We start from the raw sequence: 8,052 nt of genomic DNA on the forward strand, positions 1-8,052 counted from the left end.
CCGAACCCAGGGTGAAGCAGCCTGCTACGGCGGAAGGAAACAAAGCCTGTGTTCCCGTCTCCGCCGAGACTACTGAATAGAACCGGCTCCCCTCTGCCAGGCATAGACGTGTGAATGTTTCCGCCGGGAGATTTGAAACCCTTGACAAAGGGAAACATCTGTATCTCTTTTTTGTCGAAACAACGTTGGTGTAAAAGAATCCATACCACTTTCACTTAATATGTACGTAGAAAAGACTGAAAGTGGAATGGAATCCAGTGTTTCATTAGAAGAATACCACGGTCAGGTAGTTGTTTGTCCTAATATTCAATAAGTTCTTACGTTAATTGCTTTTCTTATATTTCTAAAATGCCACAAAATACGAAATAACTGTTACCTGTCATCTCACCAAGCAGAGTAACCATTGCTAACATTTGATGCACAGACACCTACACACACACAATTTTTAAAATGCATTTTAATGTATTTTCTGCAAAAATAATTATACTGTAATGCTGTTTTATTTTCTACATCAATAGCCTACAAAAATAACAATTCAGAAAATAGAATAAAACTATGTGATTGCTGAACTTCCCTGGTGGTCCAGTGGTTAAGACTCTGCGCTTGGACTGCAGAGGGCGCGAGTTCCGTCTCTGGTCAGGGAAGTTCCGCATGCCGCGCGGTGCGGCCAAAGACAAAAAACCATAACAAAACAAAAAAACGATGTGATTGCTAGCTATTATGAACTGAATGTCTGTGTCTCCCCACCCAGCCCTCCAAATTCATACGTTGAAGCTCTAACCCCCACTGTAGCTATATTTGGAGTAAGGAAGTACAGATCTTGGACTTCCCTGGTGTCGCAGTTGTTAAGAATCCGCCTGCCAATGCGGGGCACACGGGTTGGAGCCCTGGTCCGGGAGTATCCCACATGCCGCGGAGCAACAAAGCCCGTGCGGCCAGGAGCCACAACTACTGAAGCCCACGCGCCTAGAGTCCCTGCTCTGCAACAAGAGAAGCCACCGCAATGAGAAGCCTGCACCGCAACAAAGAGTAGCCCCCACTCTCTGCAACTAGAGAAAGCCCCTGAGCAGCAACGAAGACCCAACGCAGCCAAAATTAAATTAATTAATAAAATAAATTAAAAAAAAAAAGTATAGACCTTCCTGGGCTTATGATGGGGTTACATCCAGATAAGCCCATGATAAATTGAAAATACAGTAAGTCAGATATGCATTTAATACACCTAACCTACCACACATCATAGCTTAGCCTAGCCTACCTTAAACGTGCTCAGAACCCTTACATTACCCTACAGTTGGGCAATATCGTCTAACATAAAGCCTATTTTATAATAAAGTAGTGAATATCTCATGTAATTAACTGAATACTGTACTGAAAGTGAAAAACAGAATGGCTGTGTGGGTGCAGAATAGTTGTAAGTACATTGATTGTTTATCCTTATGACTGTGACTGACTGGGAGCTGAGGCTCACTGCCACTGCCCAGTATCATGAGAGGGTATTATACCAAATATTGCTAGCCCAGGAAAAGATTAAAATTCAAATTATGGTTTCTACTGAATACATATCACTTTCACACAACTGTAAAGTTGAAAGATGATAAGTTGGGGACTGTCCGTAATTAAGATTAAATGAGGTCATAAGTGTGGGGCCCTGATCCTATAGGATTAGTGTCTTTTTAAGAAGAGACACCAGAGGGCTTAATCTCTCTCTGAAGGCAGACACTGAGGAAAGGTAATATGAGGATTTAGCAAGAAGTCACCATATACAGACAGGAAGAGAGCCCTCATCAGAAACTGATCCTGCCAAATCTTGATCTGGGACTTCTAGCTTTCAGAACTGTGAAAAAATAAATTTCCATTGTTTAAGCCACCCAGTCTATGATATTTTGTTATAGCAGCCCAAGCAGACTAACGCACCAGCATATAGTATTTACAGAGTATGAAGCTTTGTTCTAAATGCATTACATATTTTTTAAATTAATTAATTAATTAATTTTTTGTGCTGTGTTGGGTCTAAGTTGCTGCATGCGGGCTTTCTCTAGTTGCAGCAAGCGGGGCCTACTCTTTGTTGTGGTGCCTGGGCTTCTCACTGCAGTGACTTCTCTGTTGTGGAGCATGGGCTCTAGGCACATGGGCTCAGTAGTTGTGGCTCACAGGCTCTAGAGCAAAGGCTCAGTAGTTGTGATGCACGGGCTTAGTTGCTCTGTGGTATGTGGGATCTTCCCAGACCAGAGCTTGAACCCGTGTCCCCTGTGTTGGCAGGCGGATTCTTAACCACTGCGCCACCAGGGAAGTCCCGTATTACATATTTTAACCAATGTAGTCCTCATAACAACCCCTTGAGGTAAATGTTATTATTATTCCCACTTTGCAGATAAGAAAACTGAGGTTTGCAGAAGTTAAGTAACTTGCCCTGCATCATACAGCTTGCAAGTGGTGAATCCAGGCAGTCTGCGCTTCTGTCTACTACTCAACAAAAAAATAGCATAAAATATAGTACAAAGTTAATGGTAGAGTCTAGGTAGTGGTACATAGATGCTCACTGTAAAACTCTTTCAACTTTCCTGTATGTTTGAATATTTTCATAATAAAATATTGGAAAAATATTGCTAAGAACAAACAACAAGAGTTATGCAGAACATTATAAATAAAACCACAGAAGTTACTGATTTAAATGGAGAGAATAATGATGTACACCATGTTCATGGATTGGAATAGAACATTCTAAATATGTCACTTTTCCTCCTTTAATGCTCCACAATCAAAATCTCAACTTTTCCTTTTATTAAATTAAATGATTCTAAAGTTTACCTGGAATGCTAAGTATTGCAGAATGGCCAGTAAAATTTTCCAACAATAATGATGTCAGACTTGACCTACCAATATAATTGGTATAAGTTGTTTTATCAATATAATATAAGGCAGAATAATCAAAATAAGATAAAACTAGTGCCCAAATATACTCATAAATTAATGAAATGAAATTGGGACCCCCAAAACAGACTCGGTAATTCACTTAAATTTAAAATATTATAAAAGTGGCATTACAAATTAGTGGAGTGATGATGAGTTATTCAGTAAGTGTCATTAGGACAACTAGTTAGCCATTTAGGGAACTGTATTAGTCTGCTTGGGCTGCTACAACTAAATACCATAGAATGGATAGCTTAAACAGCAGAATTTTTTCTTTTTACAGTTCTGGAAGCTGGGGAGTCCAAGATCAAGGTGCTGGCAAGGTAGATTACATTCTGAGGACTCTTCTCTTGACCTGTAGGTAGTTGCCATCTTGCTGTGTGTGAGACCTCATGTGAGGTCTCACATGACCTCTTCTTGTATGCATATAGGAAGAGAGAGTGAGCTCTTTGGTGTTTTTTCTTATAAAGACACAAATCTTTTACTTAAGACCTCATTTAACCTAAGATCTTATCTCCAAGTACAGTCATATTGGGGCTTCAAACTGAATTTGAATTGGGCAGGGACACAAGCATTCAGTCCACAACAGGAACAAATCAAGTTGGGTTTCTACTGTACATGTTACACATCATATAGTTTCTGGAAAGTTAAGTTTTGTTTTAAAGTAAACTACTAAAATGTTCAAAGAAAGGTGATTCTATGCATAGTTTTGTGATTAAGTCTCTTATATTTGCAAGGAACAAGTTCACTAGAATTGCTTTCTAAGTTAAAAGGATGATGATGATGGTGATGATGATGATGATGGTGATGATTATTGAAAGGATTCTGGAGTGTCTTTGGGTCATCATAGCCATATAATTATGATACTGGTGTGAGAAATGACAAATAAACCAATGGAACAGACTAGGGAATCAAAAAATAGATTCTAGTATATGTGAGAATTTATTAAATGACAAAGGTGGTAGCTCAATTCAGAAGGAAATGGGTGAATTGTTTAATAAGTGAAGCCTATGGAATTTTAGTACTTATCAATCTGGAAGAAAATAAAAACGGATCCCTATCTTAAACCATATTCAGAAATATTCCAGTTGTATTAAACTCTTACAAAAATCTTGCAAGAAAATCCAAAAGAGTACATATACAAATAGAACAGTAGTTACCAGGGGCTGGGGAGAGAAGAAAATGGGAGTTGTTCAATTGCTATAAGGTTTCAGTTCTGCAAGATGATTAAGTTCTAGAGATCCACTGTACAACATTGTGCCTATAGTTAACGATACTGTATTGCACACTTAGAAATTTGTTGAGAGTAGATCTCATGTTATGTGTTCTCATCACACACACAAAAATAAAAAGGACTCAAGGAAACTTTTGGAGGTGAAAATAGATTCTATATAGATTCTGCTTTCTTAATTGTGGTGATGGTTTCATGGGTCCATGCACATGTCCAAACTCATCAAATGTAGACATTGAATACTTGCAGTTTTATTGTATATCAATTATACCCCAATAAAAATGTTGAAAAAAAGTACGTATACAATCTATTAGTGGGAGAAACGCTTTTAACAAAAAGTCTGAAAACTTGATCAACATACTTGACTAGATAAAAATTAAAAACTTTTGTAGGCAAAAGATCACTTAAACAAAGTCAACATACAGATGACACATCTGAAAAAAATATTTGTAATGCAGATAGACAAAAATATGTATTTGACTCTAAAATATCATTTATTTTAAATACACCATTATTTATGTACTACTAATAAAGAAAAATGTTGCAATTAAATTAATACACAGTTTTTTATAGTGTAGAATTTTATTGTATACTTAATGAAGGAGCTCTTTCAGCCAGACTATTTCTAGGCATGGATTTTTGTTACATCTCATGCTACTCTGTTTCTGTGCCTTTTTATGTACCTCATAATTTTTTCATTGTAATGCCAAACCACTCTGTAACTTTTATGACATTTAACATAGTAATTAAACTCAACAGTTCCAGTACCAACAATGCACATAACTTAACCAATGCTTGGGCACTGACAGTCAATAACAACAATACCTCAACTACTGATTTCAAGTCAACTTCATCCCTGTAAAAAAAGTGGAGGTGGGGGGGAGAAAAAATTAACCCAGTGAGAAAATGGGCAAAGAACATGATGATTAGACAATTCACAGAAGAGAAATCCAAATAGTCAACAAGCATATGAAAAGATAGCCAAACATGCAAATGAAAAGTAATAATGATACATCACTTTACACCCAAACTGGGCAAAAATAAGAACTATAACAGCTATTGCAAGTGGGAATGCAGGGAGAGAATACTCCCATACATTGATTATAGAAGTGGACACCTGTCTTTCTGGAAAGTAATCTGGAAACATCTCTTAAAATAAAAAATACATACTCTTTTTACAAATCATTCTTACTTTGAGAATCTATCCCTTGGAAAAAATAGCTTTGTTACAAAGGACAACTGTACAAGAATGGTTATTGCAGAACTGGTTTTACTGGCAGAAAATAGGAAAGTAAATGCCCACCAGTATGGAAACTGCTGAATAAATGATGATTGGCCCACACCAAGAACTTTAAAAAAGCCTTATAAACGAATCAATTGGAGCTATACCATCACTTGGTGGGATTTCCATGAGATATTTTTAAGTGAGAAAGTATTAAATTAAATCATGTGAATTTCTTGATATTTGATCAGTTTTGACATACAAAAAAGCAATATATGATTCAGACTAATAACTATCCCCAAAATATGTATATTTGTGTGTATATATACAGGTATATGTGTGTATGTAAATATACTAATTATTATATGCATACTTACATTTGTGCAGAGTATCTGAATGTAGAGAAAAATACATGCTACACTGTTAACATGCACAAATTAAACAGAAGGAATATAACTTGATCCTAAAGCAGATCATTGTAACACTGTGCTTGAACTGGGGATTTATGCCAAATGATGCTGGCTGCATTATATTGAAGCTCTCAACTCCCTTTATTTCAATAAATGTATTGAAAAAGAGAACAAATTTTTCTACTGTAAATAGGAAAGCATTACATGCCACAAAACAAATAAAAATACTGAATCCAAGAAATTAAAATTTTAAATAAAACAATGAAAAGAAGAAATAATAACTCAGTCAATTTACAAAAGTACATATCTGAAAATAAGTTTCTCAATGCAAAGAATGGAATTGTTTATCAATTTAAAAGTAGGGAGAGATGTTTGGATTGATGTCACTTACCGAAAAAAAAAAAAAAGATGAGCTTCTACATTAATGTTTCCATTTTTCAGATTTGATATGAGCCAGCACTGGAAATCCTAATTCACTTGCATGCATGGTATACAAGGACAAGATAACTGCATTTCTGATGGAGTTAGAAACTAACCAAAATTATGAGAAATTTTTGTTTAATAATTATTTCAATAGGACATCTAATACAATATCTAGAATTTGATCTTCAAAATGTGTCAAGTTGTTTGATTAAAGATCAGAGATACTGGAGAGAGGGCTCCTTATCTATTCATCTCTGCCACCAGATTCAGAAAATCCCTACGAAGACATTTTAGCAAGTCTTTCAAGTGTCTCTTCATAATCTTCAAAATATAGTCTCAGAGAGTAGTTCAGATGAGTTAATCAGCATATCATCCAAACAAAAGGAACCCAACTCACCGTTTTATTTTATTTTTATAGATAAAAGAACTTTTTTTAAATTAAAAAAAAATTATTTATTTATTTTTGGCCGCGCTGCACGGCTTGTGGGATCTTAATTCCCCCACCAGGGATTGAGCCCGGGTCCATGGCAGTGAAAGTGCTGAGTCCCAACCACTGGACCACCAGGGAAGTCCCCCAACTCACCATTTTAAAGAAGTCCACCCCACGGCTCCAGTTACACAACATTGTTATTCAGTGCATTTGATCTTTCAAGTGGAAAACTGGTTTAAACCTTGCCTTGCAGGACTGCATTTAGATTGTTCAAAGGATAAATCTATCTGGAGCCATTGCCAGTTAGGAACATGTTCTTACAAATGTGATCCAGAAAGATGAAGTCATTTTAGCATCTTGAAGAGATGCTGCTCTTCAGTGGTTTCATTCAGAACCAATGAGCTTCTGAATGAAACAGAACGTGTTTGAAATCATTGCCCATCTCTTCATGGATCTGAGAAAACGGGAGAATTCAGTGACCCTCTCTTATAAGACTGATAATCTTAACAGCTTTGTTAGGTATTTATCTTAAACCTTCACGCCCAGGTTCTCCCTGTGCATAATCGGTAAATTTTATTCAAATCACCACTACTGTTCACATTGCCATTACAGTTTTCAGCCTTATCCTTTAGAAATACCATTTTCACCACTGATTCATGATAGGGTCAAAAGGAAATTAACATTATGATTAGTGACAGAGTGAGGTCCAATTTCAGTTTACAATTATATAATCTTCTACATATTTTCCATCACAAATGATTGTCAACTTCCAGCAGGAGGAATCTGTGCTAGCACTCAGAATCATCTATACTATCCATGCTTCCAAGCACTTATGATGGTAAGTTTAATTACAGTAGCCGACACTGTGTCCTGTGCATACCCATCAGACTTCCCAGTGTGCTTCAGCGATGCCAGCTGCCAGTATCTGCATCTCTGCAGCTGGGCGAGGAATTAACACTGATAACCCTCGCACTGCACCCACCACCGGGGCTCAACCAATGACTCTTGCCAGTTGGTTTGACAATGCCCAGTCGGCTCACCACTAGGTGGCATGATTCTGAGATTTGTATTATGCACTTTCCCAGAGTTTCAGTGTGATTAAGCTCCAGTCTCTTACAGAGATAACAAACTTAATAGTGTATCCTTTACTGGCTATCTTCCTTTCCCTGTCTCACTTCCCCCACCCCCTATTGGTATTTCCCAAATAAACTACTTGCGCCCAAGCCTTTGTCAGGATGTGTTTCTGAGAGAACCCAAATCAGTCACTGAATGTGTGAACAATGATCCTACAAATCATGCAGTCCTTGTAAAGTGAGTGCCTTACCAGCCTACACTACTCTAATCCCAAGCAATAATATCCTTGAAATTCCACATTTAATGTACCAATTATATTTCTTCTAATACACATTAAAAATAAATACAT

Source organism: Eubalaena glacialis, chromosome 3, assembly GCF_028564815.1.
Source record: "Eubalaena glacialis isolate mEubGla1 chromosome 3, mEubGla1.1.hap2.+ XY, whole genome shotgun sequence".
Taxonomy (NCBI): domain Eukaryota; kingdom Metazoa; phylum Chordata; class Mammalia; order Artiodactyla; family Balaenidae; genus Eubalaena; species Eubalaena glacialis.